This window comes from Ursus arctos, chromosome X, assembly GCF_023065955.2.
Source record: "Ursus arctos isolate Adak ecotype North America chromosome X, UrsArc2.0, whole genome shotgun sequence".
Lineage (NCBI taxonomy): Eukaryota > Metazoa > Chordata > Mammalia > Carnivora > Ursidae > Ursus > Ursus arctos.
Window position 1 is genome coordinate 6,113,691 of NC_079873.1, and position 26,770 is coordinate 6,140,460.

General features: G+C 42.5%; 1 long non-coding RNA gene across 1 annotated transcript in view; it reads right to left on the reverse strand.

The window, feature by feature from the left end:
- Positions 1-26,770, reverse strand: part of LOC130543313 (uncharacterized) — a 176,008-nt gene that overhangs the window by 16,449 nt on the left and 132,789 nt on the right. Inside the window, exon 5 of the long non-coding RNA XR_008958564.1 lies at positions 1,739-1,820. This is a non-coding gene — a long non-coding RNA (uncharacterized LOC130543313). The remainder of the gene's footprint in view (positions 1-1,738; positions 1,821-26,770) is intronic.

Below are 26,770 nucleotides of genomic sequence, written 5' to 3' on the forward strand. Positions count from 1 at the left end.
CACACACACCCTGGGCTGCTTTTGATGACATCAAATTCAGACTGAGAAAATGTCCCCCATCCCCTACCATTATGGCATGAAGTGCTAACTTATTTTTCTGATGGTCAAAATGTATGGGTTGCTGGCTTCTTACAATTAACAGGGTCAGGTTAAGTGGTATGTCAATGTCCCCCCAGTAGGGTATGAGAGGAGTTACAGTCCTTTGGGCATTTATGATAGAGCCACTCTACTGAGAGCATAAGAGCAGCCCCAGAATGAAAAACAGCATTAAATATTTGAGAGGCAGGAGGATGACACAACAAAAGTATCTACCATTACTCTGAGCACGGAGCTCTTTCCATCCCCAACACACCTAGGCTGGCACCGGTTCAAAAGGCTGCTTCCACCACCTAATGCAAAACGGAATTAATTTCAGAATAGGGCACGGAACATAACTCATGAATCCTTCCCTCACAGCTCCCCTGGGACCTGACAGGAGCTCATGCCACTGGACCACATAATCTGTTGCAGAACAGCTGTGGAAGGGGACCTTGACAAAGAACCCAGTTATTTTACCCTGTTGACTTATGCAGCAGACTAAAGACACTCTGATTGTAATTCGTTCCAAAGGAAAATCTAAAGTAACAGGAAAGGGAAAGTCTTCCTTGCCAAGACCCTAGAGATCAAGTAACTAGTGTCAGGTAATTCAGAAAGACATAGAAAGCAGCAGGAAAATAAACCAGCACCTACTACTCCAGTACTGTTACAGTATAAGGAAGTTACATTTAAGAATAGGTCAATTAAAGCATGACTCCATGAATCAGAGTCCAAAATCCTTCCCACTGTGGGTACTGCTCCAGACAGAGATCCACCCTGAGCACCACAAAAAGACCAGAGATAGTGAGGAGTGGAACCACGTAGGACACGTGAGAGCTACAAAGAAAGAGACCACGCTGGATATTAGGCTTGTTGGAGAAAATTATCAGTGCATTTAACAGAATGTGGGTGTACTCTGCAAATAGTTACTATTTTAAGGAATTTGAAAGGTAAAGGGTAATTAAGTCTCAGTGTGAGTCTCACATCTGAACTCAACTAAGGAGGAAAAAAGTCTCCCACAACCTCAGAGCAGGAGTATCTCAGAGTGGGTTACATGCCCCAACTGCAGAGAAAATGTTCCCTGGTGCCAGCCCCACCCCCACTGGTGCAAGCATCTCAGTCCGAGTTTGGAAGCCCTCATTTCCAGCCTTGAGTCTCCTGGGACCGCCTTGCCCTGGCCCTTCCATCTCACAAATGCGAGTGTGCGGAGGGGGTGATGGATGGAAGGAGCTGTTGCCCAGGCAAAACCACCCTTCCATGGATCCAGCTTCCTGGATGCTTTTCGCTGGACTCCCCTCTGCCCACGGGGACATGTACAGCTTCCGTCACAGGTTTAGGGCAGCCGAAATCATGCCTTTGGCCAAACCATCCCTGCACGTCCCCCTGCACTCTGAAACTGTCACCAATGAGCTGCCCTCGGACTTGGTGGTGCAAGAGAGTTCCTAGCCAGACCCATCATTGTTCTACCCCTGTGCATCTCTGTGGTCTCTATGCTGCCTGTTCCCTAAAGCCATTCACTCTTCCCTCTGCAAGAGACAGTGAGACTACCCTTCCAGCCTCTCGTGCAGTCGCATGCCGCTAAGACAAAAGAACAGTCATACAAAAGAAGGGTCAGTGTGGATAGAGAAAAGTGGGTAGTGGTTCGATGACTGCTAGCATCTACCTGATTCCCCAGCGCACTTTCAACTTCCACACCTCTTCTGAAGTACGTCCAGCTACAGAGTCTCATGTTCCGACCGACAGCTCTGGAAGATAAGAAAAGGAAGAAAGCTGGTACCCCATTTAGAGACAGGAAAGCAGGGGCAGTGAAATCACCAACGGACCCAGATTTACGAAACTGTAGAGGCAAGGCTGCAGGCAGAAGTCAACCCTGACAACAGATTTTTTTTTACGTTCACTATGTTGTATTCAGTTTCTGCTAAAAACTGCTCGTTATTGGTCACCTTTATTAAATTAGTTCTTAAATTGTAATAATGTGGGACACTGCATTTTATTTTATTCTACCTGTAATTACATAGAATGGTACAAATGAAAAGAAGGCCTACACTCCCCAAAATATGTACCTAAGAGCTTTTGGGGAACATAATTTTAATCATTTTAGGCAGAGCTTATGTTTACACGTAATCCTTTATAAAAGAGCATACGTGTGATTCAGGTCCCGGCCCACAGTGTCATTTTATCTGCCAAAGCCCCTCGTGTCGTCACTGAGGAACATCACGATCACACGTTGATTGAATTTCCCCTCCCACTCAGTCTCCTGTCACATATTCTCAAACCAGTGAGCCCCTCTTGAGGCTCTGCGCTGGCAAGGACATGAAGCCAACAGAGCCCTCCCTTAGTGCTCCTGGCGGGGATGTAAAATGGTGCGGCTGCTGTGGGAACCAGTCTGGCAGCCCCTCAAACAGTCAAACGTGGTGTTACCGTGCAACCCAACAATGCCACTCCTAAGTATGTCCCCAGGAGAAGTGAAAACATGTTCACACAAGAGCCTGAACACAAACGCTCGTGGCTGCATTATGCACTGTAGCCAGAAACTGGAATCAACCCACGCGGCTATCAAGTAATGAATGGAGGAACAAAATGTGGTCTCTGCATACAACAGAATGCTACTGGTTCCCAAAAAGGAAGGACACACTGACATGCTACAACACGGACGTACCTTGAAAACAGAATGCTAAGTGAAGGCAGCCAGACAAAGGATCACACGTTATAGGATTCTGTGGATATGAAATCTCCAGAACGGGCAAAGCCACAGAGAGAGAAAATAGTGGTTTCCAGGGGCCTGGAAGAGTGGGGACATGGGGGGTGATGGCTAAAGGGTATGGGGTTCCTCTTAGGGATGATAAAATTGTTCTAAAATTCGATGATGGTGATGGCTGTTCACCCCTATAAATAATGAACGTCACATGCTTAAAGTAATACAAGGCACATGATTAGCATTATAAAGTTATTAAAATAATAATGTTATCACAATATAATAATACTTCAATAATTATTACTCTTACAATTATTATTGTAGTTACTATTATGAATAATAATCCCACAGCCTCCACACACGGTTTCCTTCGGTGTAGATCAACAAAGTAGGGCCCACAGACCAAATATGACGAAGGGTGAACAGGATTTATTCTCCTGATTCATGTGCACAGTTAGATTTTTTAAAAAACTATGCTGTTTAGGGAGTAAGATTCGCCTCACAACATTATTTGTGGGTCTTCGGTAATGATAACTTCGACTACTTTGAAAATGAAATCGATGTGACACAGAGCTGCCCACACCCCAAATGCCAATGCACCTAATCACCGAGAAGCCCCATGTCAGCACCTCCTTCCAAAATGGGTTTTAATCCGTCACATACCTTCTACCATGGTAGAACATTCTTAATCTACTAAAATAATATGGTATTTGACGCCTGTATTTTTAAAGTGGATTGGGATTTTTTTTAATACCAAAAAGGAAAGAAAAGGCAGTGTGGGAGGCAAGAGAGGGCAGGACATAGGAAGGGAGAGACAGAGAAAGACAGAGAGATCAAACCTATGGAGAAAGAATTCGCACGGGGCCCATTTCTTTCACACATCCATTAATTCCCCTCATGCATGGGGCTCCCACCACCTTCAAAGTGAGCTTTCCTGTGCTGGGTGGAAGAGATCAGCTTTAAGACAACTGCATGTAAACTTTCCAAAAGAAAAGAAAAACAGGCAGAGAAGAACATAAGCCTTTTTGCCTTTCCCAAGGAATCAAACAATGACTCAAAAACAGCACATCAAAATCAAAGATGACAGCAGCTTCAAAGCTTCGCCAGAAGATCAAAGGCAGAGCAAGGGGAAAGAAGACACAATCTGAGACGGTGCGGAGAAGGGTCCTCGCAGCCAGTATGAAGCCATAATAACCATTCTCTCCAAGAAGCTAACTTCGCCTTTTAAAATCAGCTCTAGGGCTCTCATGAGGAGCTCTGTGGAAAGCTCTTTAACAGAAATAAAAATGAGACATTTTAGCAAAAATACTGAAATCCAGTTCTACTGGCAGAAAGCTTCCAGGACATCACCTGGCCCTATCTCCCTAAAAGGACCATCTTGCCGGACCTCACGTATTTTAAACTGAACTTTAGTAGAGTGACCCAGAGTCCAGTAATTGTTTCAGTTAGATCACACAGGAATTGTTTTCAACTCGATATATTTACCCTCGTGGCATTTCAAACTCTGACTTTCCTACAACCTCCCCCAGGTGCTGGAAAGAAGCACGAATGCTAGTGAAATGTTTGTTAAGTTCTTAGAATCAGGTGACTATCTCTGTATAATGGTCAGAAACCACCTCTCCCTCACTCTGTGGCCATTATAAAATACTTCTCTCTTTAACACCTGCTTTCCAGAATCGTGTGCCGTAGAACACGGGAGTGTGTCAGTGGAGTGGACTCCACATAATTAGTTGGCCGTAACCGAGCTGTAATGCCTAGTGATGGATAAAGGTCATTGGGTCTCTTGCACAGGAACATCTCAAGAGCAATGCTGTGTTGTTCCCAATAATTGTGCAAAGCATTGCCTGTAGGACTATCTCCTTTTTCACTTTGGAAACATCACTTCCAAATGATGATTGGAGCACTGTTTGAGGGAATATTTCCTCTAACGCAGTCTCCTTCCCAGAATATGCTCCAGGTTCCTCATTTCTGAGGGAGCAGATCAATAGCAGCTGAGAATTTACTATAGTCCCTGGCACATATTAGGTGTCCAGGAAAAAGCTGTTTGACAACGATTTTTAGAAAACTTGCTGACACTGTTCTCTCAGAGAGAAAACGCAAGACACACATACTTCTAATCTCACCATGTCCTCACCACCATCTTTCCTGTATCTAAATAGATGTTTCCCATTGCCTTAGGGACAATCACGTGTTCCTGAAAATAGCTCCTGAAACTGCCACTCGAATGGCAGTTTCTACCTATACAGAAACCTTCGTTACTAAAATCCTGACCCAGGGTATGTAAGCCCAGAACAACAGACACACACACACACACAAACACACACATTCTCAATGCAAAAAATACGTAAATCCAAAGCAACCTTATGAAGTGTTTGCACTGGTTGTGATGTATTGAATCTTGCTGAATCATACCAAGCCTTCTACCTGTACCTGAATACCAGCTACGTGTGTCTTTTGCCTTATTCAAAAAGGTTATACGGACCATCTGCAAATCTGTAAATGAGCAAATAAGGGTATATATATACTTCACCAAGCATTTCCTACTTTATTTATTTTGTATTCTTAAACTCAGGCTATTTCTATAAAGTGCATCCAACTTCGCCCAACCTAAGAATTAACTTCTCAGCTATGTTTTCCCTAAATGTTTTATTCTCATATTTGTTCCTCTGAAACAGGTTAAAGAGTTTAAAAAAAATAAAAATAAAACAACTGGGTGATTTTTAATGCAACCAGCTTCACAAAAACAGATGGTGTATGACCTGGCTAATTAGATAACACAAAGAGAATCTCATTCCCTAAATAAAACTGTCTTTTGAGTAAACCTTCCACATATCACTTAAACCAGCCATAAAAATGAGTCTGCCGGGAAGGGTTTTTCCCACTAATGTCATCAATCATGTCATTTCCCTTCTTTCTGTCATCCCCCTTCTGCCCTCATGTCCTTTCTCCCTGTGTTTATCTACCTTCAGAAATATAAGACAGAAGACGCAGAGAAGAGAGGCAATTATTCTTACCTAAGCACAGGAACATCTGAACACTGAAAACTTTTCCAAATGTGTATTTTTCACTGCCAAGCAAGTCCATGGGATATATTTGTGCTAAATATTGTAGTCTTCCGTAGCTAAGAGAACGGACTCTGAGTACCCATACCGACATATCAAATTAGAGAATCTTGGGGTGCCTGCGTAGCTCAGTCGGTTAATTATCTGTGTGCCTTCCTCTCAGGTCATGAGCCCAGAGTCCTGGGACTGAGTCCTGCATCAGGCCCCCGGCTCAGTGGGGAACCTGCTTCTCCCTCTCCCTCTGCCTGCTGCTCCCCCTGCTTGTGTGCACTCTGTCAAATAAATTTTTTAAAAACCATTAAAAAAAAAAACCAACAACAAATTAGAGACTCTTTCTATACTTTGATCCATGCTCCCCTCAACCCCAATCACCCACAAAGCACACCTAGAAGAGAAGTACCAATTGGGCCCATTAGGACATCGTCTCTGAAATAATAGCAGGTGGATCCCCTAGACCAACTCTTTAGTTCACTTCATCTCTGCATGAAAATCATACCAAAAAGGCTGCCCGAGATCCTCAGTCTCCCCACCGATGTGGGCACGGCCAGGGCAGCGTCTTTTCCCAGATTTTCCTGTGGACAATTAATGGATTACGGCACCAAATGCCACCCCCCAAAATACACCCACACACGTACACAAGCATAGTTCATTTTCTGAAACAGGGTCTAAGCCGACAATGAGAGGAAGAATCATTTCCAGTAGCCGATCTGCAGACGACAGTGCTTAGTTCTTTCCTTCCCTGCCTCTCTGGGCTGCCCAGAAATAACAAGTGGGTCTACTTCAGGGCCACAGGTCCCTTAAACCCTCCACCTTTAATCACACAAAGAGAAACACCGAAAAATCCAGCTCCAGTACAGATTTAATTAAATTCCTAGCACAGGGCTCTGGGTTGGGTGTTTTGTTTGTTTGTTTGTTTGTTTTTTCTGTTGTTTTTCTCCATTTCAATCTGGAGAAAAGGATTGCTCCATTGCTCAACACTGATGAGTCCTGACTCCAACTTCTGTTCTCTCTTCAGGTTGACAGTGCATGGAAGGCATAAACCTTGAGCCCTTCATCCATTCCTCTCTGGCCTCCAGGACAGGGCTGAGCGCAGACTTTGTGCTCCATGCTGGTTTCGTTCTGTGAGTGTGGTGTTTGCTGATCAGCTGAAGGCCCCCACGTGCCTCACCTGTGCCCTTTCTTTCACACTCACTGGCACCAACACTGAGATCACTGCCTGCTCTAGCAATTCCTACCTCTTCTGTGTTCAGGGTTTAACTCTACTAGATTGTAACAACAGACTGCGATGCCTGCCTGTGGATCAGGTTTGATCTCATTTTGTTTAGGCTCTGTGACGGACTGTGTTCATTAAATTCATGCACGGTCACATAGTTAATAATGTCCCCGTCAGATCTGGGGAAGAAGCTGCCACAGCAGTGGCATAATTACTGAATATCCCAAATCTGTGAAAAAAGTAGACAGAACAACCAGACAGCAAAACCATGAACGCGTGCACCAAATTCACATCCAACTCCAATGGCACCATATATCCTTGCACCCCATACTACAAGGCTTGAGAATCAGTGTCTCTGTGGGAAGAAGCAAGGAAAACATCAGGGATTCTAGCAGACTCACAAACAGAAGAACCCCAAACAGCCAGTAGATTTTCACTAGCAAGCACAGTGCGCCAATTTGAGAAAAGCAGCTGGAATTGAGAAGAGTTTTGTAGCTCGAGAGCAAAGGAGTGCAAGATATCCCTACAAGTCCAAAGGGTTTGGGGCACTGTGGCTCACACATACTCTTGAAACTGTCCCCTGAAGGATTCCCTTCAGGCCAGGGCCCCCACACCGGGCATGGAATCCAAATTCAGCAGGACAGGGCAAGAAAGAGAGCGGCCAATGAACTCATAATTTTCTTTAATTGACATGAAAATGACAGAACAGGGAGATCTATGAAGTTACAAAGCTATTCTGAACAAAGCTACTTCTAAAAGTTGAGGGAAACTAATTTCATGTGAAAATGAATAATAAAAAACGATCACAGTTAAATTTAATTTAAATTTATTATAAGAAAAGAGAGAATATGGAGAAGAATAACATTCCCACAGACAAGAAAAGCATGAAAGAAAATACCTCCCTATAAATCACTTTAAAACTACAATTTGCTATTTCAAACAGAGCTAGAAGACACTAATAAAAATGACACATAACATGAAAGTACAACATAAATCAGAAACAAAAACTTTCAGAAACAGATGACAGAACTCAAGACAACTACAAATAAGAAAAAAATTTTTCAGAAGAAAAAACACAAGAAAATAAATAGATAATGACTTGTGAGAAATGAAAGATAAAAACGAAATTTTCAACTCACAAAATTTGAAGAGATAAAAGGATCTGACAGAGTGTGACAAATATTTAAATAGCAAAGAAGATCCAACATGTTGACAATAGGAATCCCTGAAGAAGAAAACCAAAACAAGGCAACAAATACTAAAAACCATAATTCGAGGAAATTTTTCACAATAAAGATTTGAAATGACATTCTGAAACAGCAAGTAACATCATTGAAAATACTGACTCTGAACAACCAACTGAAGATATTGTCCTATAAAACTGCTGTATTTTAAAGAAAAAGAATCCTATAGGTTTATAGGAAAAAAAATAAACTGACATACAATGGAAATAAAATTAGATCATTATCAGACTTGATGGCAAGGCTTTATTCCAATAAAAAATGAAATGATATAGGGGCGCCTGGGTGGCACAGCGGTTAAGCGTCTGCCTTCGGCTCAGGGCATGATCCCGGCGTTATGGGATCGAGCCCCACATCAGGCTCTTATGCTATGAGCCTGCTTCTTCCTCTCCCACTCCCCCTGCTTGTGTTCCCTCTCTCGCTGGCTGTCTCTATCTCTGTCGAATAAATAAATAAAATAAAATCTTTAAAAAAAAAAATGAAATAACATAATTAAGATACTCAAGGAAGGTAAACATGACCCAAGATCTTTACATTCACCAAACCTGACATCAAGGGAGAGAGAGGAGAGAGTTGCTAACCTGGGACACGAAATATACAAGACGACTTCAAAGATCTTACAATAGCCAATATCGAGAAAGCCATTGATGACTGTGAAGAATGTCAAGATGAGGCAGGAGTCAACACGGAGAGGCTCTCACTGGCCACAGATGAGACAACATGAACCACAATAAGGATGAAAATTGCAAAGGATGGAAACCTATCAGTTTGAAAGCAGGAGTTCACAATTAAATTTTTAAAAAAGAATTGATCACTTTCTAGTATTTTAAGAAAACAATGCATGACCTTGAAAACTGACACAGTTGAAGAATCAAGCATTTATCCTGCCCTTCCAATATGAATTATACCATTGGGCAACCAGAGGATAGATGAGAGCAGGCATTCTTTATAATGTTACTATAAATAATAAATGAAAACAAAATGACAGAATTAGAACATCACCATTCTGCAATCTCCAATGAATTAACAGAGTCGGCAAGTTAATAGCTGTTTCCATCACAAAACAAACAAACAAACAAACAAAAACCCACCAAAGTTAGATATTATTGTGGCTCTGGACAGAATTCAATAGCACATATAGTCTTGCCAAACAGACTGAAGGTGGGTCTGACGAAGTGTCTATATCCAGCCACAGGAAACACAGAGAATGGACCATGAGTAAGCTATTGGCAACGTCCAGACTTTGGGAAACGCAACAGGTCCAACAATCCAGGTTCCCTGGCAGATAAAGTATAAGGAACAATGGGAAAAAGGAATGGAGGAGAAAATTATAGATACAAGCAATTTAAAAGACATCAATCAAATTATAAAAGTACACAAAACCTCATGTCTAGGGATGCATATCTGGGGGACAGAACTATACAGAAATAGAAGGAATTACTGTAAAAGTTAGCAAGGTGTGTATTTGGAGGTGGGGGATAGAATGGGTATGACTGGGAAGGGTCACATAATGGAGCTGCTAGTGTCCCTTGATGTTCTGTGACATGTGTTGTATTTAGACGGGTGCTTGCCATATAATCTTATATGCACTTTTTGTGTGGTTTCTGTACATATGTCTCACTTTACAATGGAAAGATTAGTTAAAAAGAAAAATAATAATAATAATAATGGTAACACCCCAAATTATCAAGGAAAAATAGCAATCATACAGAAGTCAGAATCCAAAGGAATACCTGAAGATCTGGAGTAAAGCAAATGGCAAAGAACTTGGAGGTTCTGCCTCCAGAAGCTAGGGGCTTGTGAGCAAGGCTGTCCAGCTTAGTCAGAAATCCCAAATCCTGAGGTAGACATTCTGGGCTAAGAGGGAGCACTCGGTATCAGCATGAGACGTTGTTAGGGAAGGCACCATGATTCAGCTCCCTGAGGACAGAGCCAATGCTACAAATCACCAGCTGAGGGAAGACAAGATGGGGAAAAGAACACAGCAGAAAGTCTGAAATATATGGCTCCACCTCATCCGCTGTCACACCAGTATTTATGGGATAGGGATAGGCTGTAAATAAAAAAGCAATTTTAAAAAGAAAAGAATTCTTCAGAAAATAAGGTATTTTTAAAGAGAACCATGATTGTTTTTCCCTGAAGTACATGTTTGTGAAAACCTTCCTGTAGGGACCCAAGATCAACATCATTTATTACAGACCTGCCCTAAAATATCTAGTATCTTCTTCCCTCTCCTCTTATTGATACAAATGGCATGCCTCAGGTATCACCTCAGGTCCTCTTGGCCTCATCTGTCCCTGAGGCTGTCAGCCATTTACTGGCCTAGCCACCACTGCAGTGACCGGTGGGGGGAGGGGTCGGGGGACAGTCTCAGGATCACTTCCTTTGAGCACGGTTTGCCTTGCCTCATGCTGCACTGGGCATCCTTAATTCCACTTTGCCTTATAAGACAAACATATTCACAGTTTCAAAACCTCTTTGGGGAGACCACTGTTCTGTCCCCATATTCCACTTTCCCTTATCTCTGTGCCCCTAGGATTTCTCTCCTAACAAAGTATTTATCCTAAGTGATTTGCTCAGTCTCCACTTCCTAGAGAATCTGACCTAAGATGCTTGGTACCAACAGTGAGCCCAGGAAGCAGACCGCCAGGACAGTGTGACAGAAATAGGGGCCTGCCCACTGGTCAAACATAAGATAGTGTCTTGGATGGGCGTCACAGCTACTCACACTTCACCTATGGTTCATGGAGAGGAGGCATAGGTGAAGGTGAGGTTCGGAGAGGTGACAACAATGGTGACAAGGATTAAGTGCAGGGCAATTCTCTGGATGGTATTAGAAGCTTTGCAAAAAATATGTTCAGGGTAGCCATCTACCAATTTAGGACACACCTGCAGCAACCACAGGTCAGACTCTACTGAAAATAAGTCCCAGATTTTCATTTTTCAAGTGGCAGACATGCAAAAGACACTGAACATATCGCCTGACTTCTAAGTCAAGAATCAGACCTTTAATGAGAAAAGACTGGGGCTCTGACACAGAGGAGAGGGATATTGACCTGGACCTGACTGAACATCTTAAACCCCCAAATTCCTCCAGCACTCTGGGATTCCAGAAGCTGCCTCGCTCCTTGCTGTCAGAACCTTTTCTGGAGACCTCACAATGGCCATACCTGAAGGACGTGTTTTCCTAGATGTTCTTCTTCGTGATGTTGGTAGGTCACCAAAGTCTCTACAGAGCCTTCAAAGGCTCCCTCCACCAGCCTCCCCATTCAGCCATCTGGAGTCTGGGCAGTCAAGGACGGGCCTCTCCTGGAAAGCACTTCTATGCCCACCTCCTCTTCTCCCCCTCCCGGGGCCCCAGCAAATATTTTCTAGTTTCTTGAAAGAAACATCTCTCCTCAACTCACAAACTTTCCCGAGTATTCTGTCTAGAAAGAGTCCTCTATTTTTGCGAGGACATTTGGATCCTGGAAACCAAAGCCAAGAAGAAACTTTCCAGCTAATTTTCCGCTTTGCACACTGAGGCAATGAACTCACAAGAACCTCGCAACTTAAACAGGAAATAGGATAGGTAAGGGAACAATCAGGAGGGGACATGTAATTTCAAAGATTATGGAAACATCTTTGTAAAAATAAGTGTAAAAAGTGACACAGGGGAGAAAAAAGTGATAGAGGCACACAGGAGTCCAGGAAAAGAGTATAACTCCCTGTCAGAGCTAAATTCTAAATGAAGACATCTAATCTGAAATATTGACTGGATCTCAAATCGGTATTTGTCATCTATTTAAAATAGGATATCATAAAAGCAAAACTGAAAGAGATAGAAAAACTGACTCATACAACTCATCACGACCTTGATTCCTTACTGGTAATTTCTGAAAGGCTTGTTCCAATAACACAGGCCCAAATTCCTCTAATTATTACCAGGCTCCATGGAATGACATGGGCTCAAACATCTTCCAGATGAATTTTTTTGACCATCCTGTTTCAAAAGTAAGTCAGAAGTCACTGCTGGGAGATATTCATAATACTCAAGCAAGGCACATATCTCTGAATGGAAACAAAAACGTGTATATTGGAAAATGATTTTCAGAGGCCCCATTTAAACGCACATTTTTAGCCTGAACATCTAAATCCTCGTCACACAACCATTTTGCATTTACATTCTCATCCGGGAACAACACTATCCTAGGGAGGTATACACAATAGCCTAAAACTGACATGCCGGCGTGAACATCTATCTAACATCAGGCCTACGATGGGAGTGTCCCCAAATCCAAGCTGCAAATATAAATCACAGTTTTGATGCATTAATTTGTTCACAGCCAACAAGCAACCATCCATTAGCTATCAATTTAAAGAGATTTTAGGGCAATCCTGATGCCCTCAACCATCCACTGTGGCCACTAAGAGTTGCAGTAAATTAGTTTATCTTCAGTCCAAAGTCTCATCTCATCCATGAAATAATACATGTTGATCCCTTAGACAATAAAATAAAATAAAATAAAATAGAAGTTGGAGGCTTCCCAAAAGCCTTCGTGAATGTGGACTGGAAAGCTCGCCATCTGGAGGATTATTTTTCCATGCTCTCTACCACTTTCATCATCCTGCCTAATAAACAAGCATGGCTGATCAGAGCCAAACGACAGAGCGGGTCCCGCAGGGGGGACCCAAAGCGCTCATCTCCTGAGGATGTGACTGAGATGAGCGAGAAGGCATGCATCCCTTGAGAGGCAAACAACGATGAACTTCACAGCCCTCAGAAAATGGAAAACTGACACACTTCTGACGTAACTATCAGCATACATTCAACTCTTTCTTAAAGAGAGGAAATTAAATTGTGTTTATCGGTCACACTTGACAATTATCTGGAACTACTCCAGAAGCAGCAAATCTCAGCCAAAGCCTCCTGCATTCACCAAATAATAGGAACTTCGGCCAAAAACAAACAAACAAACAAACAAACAGCCACTGTATTTGGGGTGACTGAAACACAGCCATTCTGCCTGCCAAAGTATCTTATCTATTTCATTATAGACGCAGGATTATCTGATATCTTCCTGCAGCGTTTATCTGGAATAAACTAAAGAATGGGTTTAAGTATATTATCTTTAATGCATATGAAGGGAAAATAAATCTGTACACTTTTTTTTTTTAAGGATTTTATTTATTTAGGGCACCTGGGTGGCTCAGATGGTTAAGTTTGTCTTTGGCTTATGTCATGATCTCAGCGTCCTGGGATTGAGTTCCACGTCAGGCTCCCAGGTCACCAGGGAGTCTGCTTCTCCCTCTGCCCCTCCCCCCACTCATGCTCATGCACTCTCTCTCTAATAAATAAGAGGTTTTATTTATTTAGTTGAGAAAGAGAGAGCATGAGAGCAAGCAGGGAGAGGGACAGAGGGAGAGAGACAGAGAGAATCCAAGGAGACTCCACGCTGAGCGCAGAGCCTGATGCAGGATCAACCTTATGACCATGAGATCACGATCTGAGCCAAAATCAAGATTTAGACACTCAACTGACTGAGTCACCCAGTTGCCCCAAAACCTGTTTACCTTAGATATATGATCCAGGTGGATATCCCATTGACATAGATAAAAAGAGATGAGAGAAAGAGAGAGAGAGAGATAAATGTTTCCGAATTTCATTTTAAAATTTCCAAACTTGACTTTTTTTCTTGTTTAATTGAAAATAGTTTATCCGTATATCACATATTTGTCTGAGCACAGGGTGAACTGAGGTTATAGGCACCAATAAATATTAAAGGAACCGAAATTTTCATTCTGCACAAACACAGGCCAGAAATCAATTTTAATAATTTACAATGCAAGGAACAAAGAGCCTTTCCATTTCTATCAGTAGAAATGTTCGTCTATGAGCCCTCTCCCACCTGAGACCCAAAGCTTTCCTGCGTTCTCACATACCTCTACAGACATGTGAGAGGCAGCGTCAGTTGTAAAGTCAAGAAATGCATCTCCACCATTAATGTAGCGGGGTTTGGCCAAGGAAAACCACCAAGCTGGTGAAATACAGAGACAGAGCCTCCATAAGCAACATCATTTGAAAGCAGGGGATACTGTCCAACACAACATTGAGCGGCCACATTAAACAAGTGGATTTTATAAAGATTTCTTGCCATTACTCAAAGGTTTGCAATTCTGAACGCTGCATCTCTGTTTCTTTCGATCTATCCTTCTGACAGCCTTGCTTTCTTTCAGCTTGTGTTGCCCAACCGTGCTGAATTTTTTGCCCTGCCTATCCATCCCCTTTGCATATGCCAAGGGATTTTGGTCTTCTGATGCTTTCTCTTTGCCAACATCCCGTTTGGATTATTGATAGAGAGGCTGGATCTCTGGAAAGCTCTCATCTTTGAAAGAGTTGTCAGGCTGCAGTTTTGCAAACGGCAGAGCACAAACACTTCAATATTTATGCTCCTTCTATCGACACTGAGTAAATTAGACTCTGGAATACCTGCATTATCCAAACCATCTGCTTCACTGCATTTTTTTAAATGAGTAGGTGGGGGAAATTTATGAGCATTTTCTCTTATCTCTTGTTGCTAGGGAAACTACTTTTTTTTGGTAGGGATAATCCTAGAATCTCGAAAGAGCCAGGATGCAACCTTCCTTCCCCTCTTTCTTCAAATGAAATCTGTGTCTCCCCCGGAGAGAGAGCTTTTCCACTGGCTACTCAGTCTCCAAGGATATTATAATATTCCAAGCTAGTCCAAAATATGCAGGGCTGAATTTTCGCTTTGCATTTTCACAGTGAGCCCGTGCCAAATGGAGGGGTCCACAAAGTTTGTCTCAAAAAAAACAAAATGACTGTTTCATAAGGGGTTATTTTGTCATTCAGGCCCATAAAACTGAAGGGGAGCAAAAAGATCCATTCTGCCCCATCCGACTGGAAGTCGTTTTACTGAAAGAACCCCTTGTGTGATGAAGACAAAATAAAAAATAATTATGTTCGGTTCCATGGGGCTTTCTGCCTGGAAACATAAAAGAGAATGTGCAAGCAGAGTGGGAAACTGCCCACAGTTTTCATACCCTCAGGGGTCTTGGAAAACATCACTCCTCAGTGTACACAGCCCACATCCTACCATAGGAGAGAACGAACTAAAAAGAACTTCTGGAACGTGGCATTTGCGGATCACGGGTTTGCTCTTGGAGGTGCAGCCTGAGTCGCCAGTAGCACATTTTGTACTAGGAAGGCAACTGTGCCCAGAACAGAAAATGACTGTGCGCAAACAAGTAATTTGCATTCTGCTTTTGGAGACAATCGGACTCCACCCCCAAATCCACATCATATTTGCATAATTCATTTATGAAATACTGTTTTTCATTCTCTTGAGCCCACAGCTGCTGCTAGGGGAACGGGTGTGGTCCACACCCAGCTTCGAATTCACTCCTGCATAAACCCCAAGGAGAGGGTTTTCGCATGCAGTTAAGCAAGGAGGCCCAGATACTTAACTGGGGAGACCTAGAAGGACTTTTCGCCTCCCGCTCAGTGTGACGTCCAAGAAAGCACTTCAAAGAAATGGCCAAGAACTCCAATCGGAGATGGCAAAAAAAGTCACCATTGATTTGGGAGTTAGAAACAATTGAGAAAAAAACTTTACCTTGACCCCCTCTCTTCATAGTAAAGCCGGAAAATGAGTGCAAAAGGGACCTGAAAGTTTAGCTTCAATTTTTAATGTTAACTAAGCTGTACATTAACATGATCTCCCCCACAATAAATGCCATCTAACGACCAGTGAGGTCTGAGACCTTTGCACGGGGTGTATGAACTTGCTTGCCTTCATTTATTACCAAAAGCAGTTCGATGAGTGCGTAAAAATGATTACCGTAAATCAGAAGACACAGTTCTGTACATCAGAGCAACTCAATGGGCCAGCTGCAGCCACACGAGCTGGAAGCTTGCTCGAAATGGATATGCACAGGTCCCAACACCACAGACCTAGAGGATCAGAATCAGTGGGAGGGGGTGCCCAGGCATCTGGCTGGTTTCTGTTGTGTTTTGTTTTGATTTAAATTCGAGTGAGTTAACATACGGTGTAACACTGGTTCCCAGTGATTCATCACCCACACATAACACCCAGTGCTCGTTCCATCAAATGCCCTCTTTAATCCCCATCTCCCAGTTACCCCAGGCCCCTCCACTCTCCTCCCCTCTAGCAACCCTCAGTTTGTTCTCCATATTTAAGAGTCTCTTATGGTTTATCTCCCTCTTTGTTTTTATCTTATTTTTCTTTCGCTTCCCCTATTTTCATGTTTTGTTTCTTAAATTCCACATGTGAGTGAAATCATATAATATTTGCCTTTCTCTGACTTATTTCACTTAGCATGATATACTCTCGTTCCAACTATGTCTTTGCAAATGGCAATATTTCATTCTTTCTGATGGCTAAGGAATATTCCATTGTCTATATACACCACATCTTCTTTATCCATTCATCTGTCAATGGAAATCCGGGCTCTTTCCATAGTTTGGCTACTACTGATAGTGCCCAGGCATCTGTCTTCTCCCCAGATAAGGCTGATACCCATGTCTGAGAACCGCTGGTCTGAGCTGTTTGGGCCCTACACTACAAAACCCACCATGTCCGCATTCATGTTACTAAGTAGCTACCTTTCCTTTCTAGTACCATGTATGATGCATTCAGATCACAGAAATAGATAATATAGGGGCACCTGGGTGGCGCAGTAGTTGGACATCTGCCTTCGGCTCAGGTCGTGATCCCGGCATTATGGGATCGAGCCCCACATCAGGCTCCTCCACTATAAGCCTGCTTCTTCCTCTCCCACTCCCCCTGCTTGTGTTCCCTCTCTCGCTGGCTGTCTCTATGTCTGTCAAATAAAATCTGAAAGAAAGAAAGAAAGAAAGAAAGAAAGAAAGAAAGAAAGAAAGAAAGAAAGAAAGAAAGAAAGAAAGGAAGAAAGAGGGAGGGAGGGAGGGGAGGGGAGGGGAGGGGAGGGGAGGGGAGGGGAGGGGAGGGGAGGGGAGGGAGGAAGGAAGGGATAATATTATCCAAGATCCTACATAAATGAATTAATTTCACAGGCCATAATTTACTAAATCCTTGAAGCAGACCAAAAAGCAGGAAATATTAAGGGGAAAGGGAGAAGAAATTCTTTAGGAAATTATGCTGCCATTAAATACTGGCATTTGAGAGAATATGTAAAAAATGGAGAAATGCATTATAATATTAAATGCAGAATACAGAATTATATATTTCCTTATCTCAGCCTCTTCCACTACCTGAAGGTGAAAACAGTTGGGGAAAACCTAGAAACACAACCGCAGTGCTTTCTTGGCTAGTTCCCCAGCTACAGATGTGCTTTCAGCTTAAAACCACCCCAGTTGCTTCTACCCTTCAAATCTTGCAATCCCAGAGAGGCAGACATCAAATGGATATTCAGAAAGATAGGGAAAGTGATTCTGCAAAATGTTTACTTAACTTTGAAAAATGTCCTTTTGGCTTCCTCAAAGGAGACTGTCAGAGGATCAGAACGGGCCTAAAGTTTGGGATCTACTTACTTTGGGTCAACTCTTGATTACATTTCACCTATTACCTATACCTTCCCTCTTGGCAAAATGAGAATGATACCTGCCTAACAAAGCCACTGTGAGTACAAAGAAAGCAGTGTGTGCCCCAAGCGGTGGATATGCTTTGGGGGGGAGGGAACTAAGCAGTAGTAATGAGTATTATCTGACTTAGGAGAGGAGTCTATCCCTCCTTTCTAAGGAACCAGAAAGGAGAAACACCCTGCTAGCTAGTAAGCCTATAAAGTGGCTCAGCTCTTAGGAAAACAATTTGGTGCCATCGTTCACCCAGCTATTCCATATTGGACTATTATCCAAGAGTAACTTTGCACATATGAGCTAGGTTCATGACTGAGAATATATCCCCAGCAGCACTGTTTATAAAAGCAGAAGTCTAAAAACTCTGATGCCCTAAGACAGTAGAACGGATAAATCATCACGGCATAGCTTCCCAGTGTAGTATCTTATGGGAGTAAAACTGAATGAACTACATCTTAGGAAAACCTTAGAAGTAAAGGTTGAATGAAAAAAGCAAGTCCTCATATGACATTCTTTATATGAAATATTAAAAAAAAAAAAGCAAAAGTAAACTACATATTATTTAGATATACATGTGTATGTGATAAAAACAGCAAGAACTCAGTATCTGGGTGGCTTAGTCAGTTATTGGTCTGCCTTTGGCTCAGGTCACGACCCCGGGGTCCTGGGATCGAGCCCCATGTCAAGCCTGTTTGGGGCTCCCTGCTCAGCGGGGAGTCTGCTTCTCCCTCTCCCTCTGCCCCTACCCACCTACCCCACTCACGCTCTTTCTCCCCCGCACTCTGCCAAACAGCTAAATAAAATCTTTAAAAAAAAAAAGGAAGAAAGCCAAAGCAAGGGAATGAAAAATGCAAACGTCAGACTTTTGGGTACTTTGAGGGCGAGGAGGCAGAAAAGATAAAGAAGTAGAGGTTGTGTAAGTGACAAACAATGTCTTAAGTCTTGGGTTCAATGGTTGCTTAATATATTATTTAGTGAACAGAATAAAATAAAGCTAAGGCCACTCATGGACCAACGACCATGGGCATGCCTAACTCTGCACTTGAAGACTGTGTAACTGCTGCGAATGATGGACAGAACATTTCCTGTCAACAACATTTCCTAGACTTAGAAAGAAATGGAATCAGCAGAAGGGACTCAACTTAACAGAGGAATTACGAGGGAAAAAAACACGGTCAAAGAAGGACTAGAAGTCCAAGCGACTACAGCAAAACAAAGGGTCTTGAGTAATATCTTACCCTGAAGGAAAACACATCAAGACAAAGGATGGTAGGTGTGAGCCTGAGAAGGAAAGAAACAACAAGTACAAAGTTGGAGAAACACCAGGCTGAAGGCCGGAACGCTTCCACGACAGAGGAATGCTACACTTCCAATTGTCTACAGATCTCTGTTTGAACGAATTCTCTGAAAATCTCTTGCTCCAATTAACAGCCACACTTCACATGTACGTGTTTTTTATTTTATCTCCATATCCTCATCTTCCTTTGAAAGAGAAAAAAAAGAGAATCTTGACATCCTAAAAGCAGCTTTGTCACTGCCCGAAACAATAAAGGGTTGTACCAAAATAGTAATAATTTGTGCATTTATTGAGCAATGACTACATGTCCCACACCCTGCGAAGTGCTTTTATTTGTGAATTCATTGAAGTCTTGCCACACGTGGGCTGAGACTCTCAGCATGTCTTTATGCTGGAGATGTGAAGGCATAGGTTCAATCTTCTTGAAGATGGCCTGCCTGGCTGAATTATCTGCTGCTCCCGCCCGTTTTCTTATCTGCCCCAAAGCAACTGGGACAGAAGGTGAGCTGGTAGGTCCCGACTCCACCCAACTCCCGGCAATATTCAGGGTGATGCCAGCAGCACCCCAGGGCTGCCCTGGGTGCCTGGCTTCTTCTCTCCCTGAATCAGAGGTAGCCAGGAACCCAAACCTGAAGCTGAAAGGGAAGGAATCGGTAAATACAATTCCCCCCATCACCTGTCTGCACTGGCAAATCATCTCTGTCTCACACCCCTTGCATTACAAATGTGCATTCCGTAGCTTTAGCTAATCTTGGGTTCTCCATAGAAAAGAAATGTCCAAACAGTACATGTTCAAGGTTGTAAGACTCCAATTAACTCTGGCACTGATTGCTTTGTCATTGAGTAAAGGGAGTCACTTTCTTTAATCGATGGGGTGAGAATCAAAAATTAAATGCAGTTTGCTGAGGCCCTGAGAAGCCATGGAGGGCTATAATTCTCCTACAAAGTGAGAATGTCAGAGTGTTAGGATCATGGCGCAGATCGATTTTACAGGGTAAAATCTGGATGCCTATGCCATATGCCAGACCGTAACGTCATGATCTCTGGGCAGGGAGGGCTAGGGACCAGGCTTCCCCAAATGACTAGGCTATCATCGCCCAGAAACTTGAGGAAAATGAAATAAACACAGAGGTAATAACTGGAAAAGACCTGGCAAATTTTCAGATGGTTTTCATTTACGGTGAAGTTAGGAGGACAAAATCAATTACCTCTATATCTGATACTAAAAGTTTTAAATTTTGGACATAGTATCACATACAAATCGTACTAAATAAAAAGAGATTTCATCAGTTATGATGCTTTTATTTATCTTTAAGTTTTGTTTCTCAGCCTACAGCAAAGACTTCCACAAGGGCTTTCTGCCCTTTGTTATTTGTACAAAGGCTCCAATGAGCATCAGGAGGGGACATCAGTCAGATGGAGGCCCCTCCCATGCCACTTCTGCCACCTATTAGGAGAATGTTTTTATCTGTGGAACAGGCTTGTTTCGAACTTTATCTTTCCTTTGGATGACCGTGTTATCTCTATTAATTTTCCAAAGAGAACAGAGCGCCCCTCTAAAAACTGTTTAGGTTCCTAGAAAAGAAAAATAACCATTTTCCCCAAAATTTACATTACAAATTACATTTCATACCCAATGGGAAAGTCTGTTTATTTTTTACTCAAACTACATCAACTCCTTCCCAGAAATAAAATTCTAGATCCCTGCTCAGCTTAAAAAAAATCTTTCCAAAACAAACCAGGGTGACACTTGTCGTAAATATATCCTCATTCTGTATCTACTCCATCCCCCTGTATTTAATAAAAATGTATCTTGATATGTATTTACACACTGGATATGGTATTTCTACATATCTGGTTGAAAGCAGAGAGATCACAAATAAGTTAGCCAGTTATCTGGATGTAACTGGGTAACATGCATACGAAACTATATCTAACATTATACATATACATAAAATACACTGAGTATGTTTTTATCTTCTGTATTTTTAATATATCATTGTATTTATGTAGACAGATTTACGTGTGTACATCAATACACATTTCACATGTTGAAAGTGATTCCAACCAATGAAACTAAGCACGTAAACTCAGAAAATTACTTCCGGAGCAGGGACAAAGTTAACCGAACCTTAATTTGATCTGTTACTTCAAGATGATCATGGAACGTTCTACTCAGTACAAAACAAGTTAACACAAAGTACTTAAGAAAGCTTAATTTTGCAGAGTTTCACAGTTACTTACTGAACTTGCTTATTCAAATCCATCTAAATCCCACTTGGAGGGGGTTCTAGATCTTCGAAAAGGTACATCTCAGGCCAGGTCTGTCGGGGCTGGGATAATGAGAGCTCCCAGAGGACCCAGGGACTGTCTCCACCATCGGACAACAGTACAGACTGGAGAAACAGATCTCACACCAGGCTGTGTCCGTTTCATTGGTCATTTAATGCGGCCTGGATTCATTCAGTCACGCTAATTCACTTGACAAGTTATGTTTACAGTAGGCTTGTAGAATTATCTTCAATTTGAAGTCAGTGGGGTAGGAAGTAGCTTTTCCAGTGCCTTCCGGACATTTCCACACCATCCTATTTTTCCTATGTGGTTGAACTAGTTGCTGGCCTACCTGGGGACACTTAGATACTCTCAGATGTTTACTGATGTCAGTATTGATCATTCAAGACAACTAGTAAGACCTCACTCATGAGTCTCCTGTCACCAGTGGCCCTTTGTCTAAAATTGCAACATAGCCCAACCTGTATGTGCATGCACTGTACCCCTCGTCCACGTTACTTTTTTTCTTACCTCTCTTTATTATCTAACATGCCTTTATTTTACTTATTGTTATTTGTAAGAAGGCACAAATCACATAATAATATCTTGTGGATTTTTCTGATTCCCCTGCTAGACTATAAGCTCCATAAGGACAAGAATTTGAACAGTTTCTGGGTCAACTCCAAGAGCTGGGAGCAGTGCTTGAAGAAGAGGGGGTGATCAAAAAATATTTTGATCACATGAATAAACCACAATGCAAACAGATCGATCGAGATAAAAAGGCAGGAGTGTTAGAGGAAAAGGAAAGAAAAACACATCTTCGATGTTCTAATGGTTCGGCACCCAGGTCGATTTGTTTTCACTTTCACGGTGAAACTGAGCCTCAGTTTTCCTTTCAAACTTGTGGGCCATTCCTTTATCATCTCCACAGAGTTTTCCAGAAGAAGTATGCTTGGATGTGATCAGATAACACGTCCAATGGCCCCAATTACCCTGAATTCTTGCCAGAAGGAGAAACATTAGGGTTTTGTTTGTATCCTTCTGTGTATTTGAATTGGCACTGGTAGACGTAAATGTTGAAACTGATTTTATTTTAAATGTAGTCCCATTTCCCAACCTCCTGCCAATCTTTTTATCATCAGTTGCCGGCCAGGCTTCACAAGCCATACTTACCATGGTGTCTGTTTTTGTTCTACTTATCTTACGGATTGGCAGAATGCGTGGTTCCACTTAGTTTACAAGTCGTGTATGTTTTTCTTCCACTTATTTTACCCCATGATCTAAGACAGAGGTTAGCAAAGTCATTCTGGAAAAGGTTAGATAGTAAATATTTTAGGCTCTGCAGGTTACACTGTCACTGCAGGAACTATTCACCCCACGGCTGCTCTTCCAAAGCAGCCATGCACAATATACAAAAACAAGTGGGTGTGGCTGGGAGCCAATTAAACTTTATTTTTGGACAATGAAATCTCACTTTTATATAATTTTCACATGTAATTTTTACATAATATTTTCTTTCGATTTTTTCAACCATTTCAAAATGCCAAATCCATTGTTAGGCGGTGGGCCATACTGCAGCAGGCAACAGGAGGGGCTGCAGTTTGCTAATGCCTGGCCTTACAAACTAAAGGATTTCTTCAAGTGGTTCTTAAGCTGGAAAAGGTGATGTCCAGATCCTTCTTTCAATCCCTACCCCCTAAATGCACATTACCACGGAAAGTTCTCTGCAAGCCCAAAGACCGAAGCTGCTAAGTGAACTCATGGCACAGGAAACCAGACTCTCACCAGGGCTCTTCAATCTCACTTGTTTACTGCTTTCCGCTCTTTGGTGCTGTAGAGCCAACACCCATGCACAATCCCTACTGGGAAAAGGCAGCAGGAGGCCAGAGAGATATTCAATAGAACACTGCCCCTCACCTCCTCAGAGGTGTTCAGTGCTCCTTCCCCTCCACTCCCACAGCCTTTGTTCATCTCTGTGCCCAGGGTCCTCATCCCACGTATAGCAGAGCTCCCCCCCAGCCCTGGCACTCTGCTTAGCAACTAAAATGCCCAGTGCGTGCTCACGGAACGCTGTGCCCTCACTTTAGGCAGATCTGACAGAGTACTGCCCAGCGCAGAGAGAAGGAAGCTTTCTGAGAACAAATACAAATGGATAGGACTGTGTGGCACGGTCTCTGGGCCTTGTGCCCTACAGATTGGGGAAAATAAACCTTTTGTACATCACTCCAACTTGAAGAATGGATTCACTGACTGGACAAAACGGGAAGCTATCGGCAAAGGTAAAATCCGCACTGGCCTTAAAAAATGATTCCACTTCCTCTTGTCTCTCCTCTGCGTCTCTACGGGTTTCCATTACCACCACTTTCTAAGGGGTCCCAAGCCTAGCCATCAGTGATGGTGAGTATTCATGTTTCAGTCAAGATGGTCAAGTCTACGGGTAGTTGCTACAAGTCATACTATTACCTGTGGACAGACCCTGAGATCATCTCAAGGGAGCGGACACCTACACCCAACCTTGTCCAAGCAGCATTTGTTCCAACAGGAACATCTCAGGCCAATCAAACGAAGGTGTGCTTAGAACAGAACTGCTCCTGCCGTGTCCCTCTCTTCACTTTTCATCCTGCTAGAGGCACTTTTTCCTTCCACTTTGCCCAAAGTGGTTCACTGCGCTGACCACAAACTAAAAAGGACTTGGGGTTTCTCCAAACCTTTTTGAACTGGAAAATCATGCTGTGCTTATGCTGCCCCTTAAATAGGTTAAAAGAAAAACCACTGAGTAGGGCGCCTCAGATCCCAACACTGGTCAAGGGCTGGTGCTATCTGCAGAGTAATGGAGCTACTGGTGGAACACTGTGGGTTGGCTCATGAACTGCATATATAGTTAGAGCAGAGTTCCTGTGGTCTTCCATTCTGGAAAGTACTGCCTGTCATGGCCTGCCCTGCTTCCCAAGGGGAGTAGACAGAATTCTAAGAGGGCCCCCAAGGCTCCCATGATTAGGTTAGGTTAGGTTAGGTTAGGTTGTATGCCAAAGGTGAAGGGAAATTGCAAGTCTTTAATCAGTTGACTTTGAGTTAATAAAAAGAGATAAAATGAACAAGCCATGAAAAGATATGGAGGAATCATAAATGCACATTACTAGGTGAAAGAAGCCAATCTAAAAAGGCTACATACTGTATGATTCCAACTCTATGACACTCTAGAAAAGACAAAATAAAGGAGAAATATAAAGATCGGTGATTGCCAGGGGTTAGGGGAGAGGGAAAGATGGACAGACACAGCACAGAGGATTTTTAGGGTAGTGAAACTATTCTGCATGATACTTAAGGGTGGATACATGTCATTATACATTTGTCAAGATCAACAGAATGTACAACACAAGAGTGAACTCTAAGTAAACTATGGATTTGGGGTGATAATGACATGTCGGTGCAGGTTCATTGATTGTAACAAAAGTACCATTCTGCTGTGAGATGTTAGCAAAAGTGACATGGGAGAAGCTACGCATGTGTAGAGATAGTGGGCATAAGGGAAATCTTTGTAACTTCCCCCTCATTTTTGCAATGTACTTAAAATTTCTCTAAAAGATAAACTCTACTTTAGGGGCGCCTGGGTGGCTCAGTCATTAAGCGTCTGCCTTCAGCTCAAGGCGTGATCCCAGGGGCCTGGGATCGAGCCCTGCATCGGGCTCCCTGCTCTGCTGGGAGCCTGCTTCTTTCTCTCCCACTCCCCCTGCTTGTGTTCCCTCTCTCGCTGGCTGTCTCTGTCAAATAAATAAACAAAACTTTAAAAAAAATAAATAAAAATAAATAAATAAACTCTACTTTAAAAAAAAAAAAGAGGCCACTGATGGGCCTCACCTAATCTGGTGAGCCCTGTAAAGAAGTCCAGAGCTTTCCCTGAAAGCAGACACTTGTAGCTACAGTGATGCTCTTTTGCTAACCTTGAAGAAACAAGACGTCATGAGTATCTCATTAATTCTACAAAGAAATGAATCCTACCAACAGCTTGAGTGTGGAAAAAGATCCTTCCCCAGTCCAGTCTCCAGATGAGAACACAACCCAGCTAACACCCTGACTGGAAAGTGAGACCCTGTCAGACCCTGAGCAGAGAGCCCAGGGAGGCCTTTCCTAGACTTCTAACTCACAGAATATATGAGAAAATAAATGGGTATTGCTTTAAGCACTAAGTTTGTACTAATACGTTATGCAACATAGACAACTAACACACCAATTGCAGCAAATACCCAATAATAATAAGCACAATGGTGATGATGATAATAATATACATTGTACTGCACACAAATACATCTTTGTTTTTTTCACTGGCTCACAATTCCAATCTCACTCGGTTGCTGAATCAAAATAACATAGTGAGCAAAACCACAAGCACTGAAATTTTAGTGACCATTTGAATCGTGCTTTGCCCTCTTTCTTGCTGTGAATCCTTTGGCAATCTTACCCCTGCAAACTCTATACAACAGAGATAAGAATACCTTTCTAATAACACTGGTTCTTAAATTTAGTGGCTCAAGGTATGCAGTCGTGAAGCTCTCTAAATGCTGATTCCCAGGTCCTCCCCTAGTTCTGATGTAATAGTAAGGGGTGGGACATGGACACTGGGGCATTTACAAGTTCCTCGGTGGATTCTCATGGGTAGCAAAACAGAAAACTGGCGACCCTGTAGAGTTGTAGTGATGAGTAAAAGAGACAGTGATGACTTCCAATGCCGAATACTCATGGAAAGTCACTTTTTTGCCCTTGTTTTATGGGGTAGAGAAGCTTAAGACCAGAGAAGTGAATGACCTGAGCTCACACACTCACTTACAAGCTCTAGTACTCAATGTAGCTCACCCTATCACACCTGATCCAAAAGGCCACCAGATCCTCCCTCCAGGTCTCTGTTCCTTTTTTTTTTTTTTTTTTTTTTTTTGTCCAATCTCAGGTCCTTGGGAAGTAACCAATAGAACGTGGGTCAGTAAACTGGAGCCTGTGGCCCAAATCCTGCCATTACCTACTTTGGTTGAAAAAAGAAAAAATGGAATCAAGTTGTATTGGAAGTGGCCCTTTCATTTATGGCTTTTCTGCTACAATAGCAGAGTTGAGCAGTGATCACACAGCCAAAAATAATTCAGTATCTGGCCCTTTACAGGAATGCTTTGCTGACCCCTGCAATAAACAATAACCGAGATGATGCTTTACCACTACGGATGGCCTAACTGGTGTCCACTGAGTCGATGCTGATTTTCCCAGAAAATTAAAAACAAGATATACCTGAATAGTTAAAATGCTTAACTTCACAAAAGAGATGGAGGCCGTGGGAAGTGTTGGACTAGCTG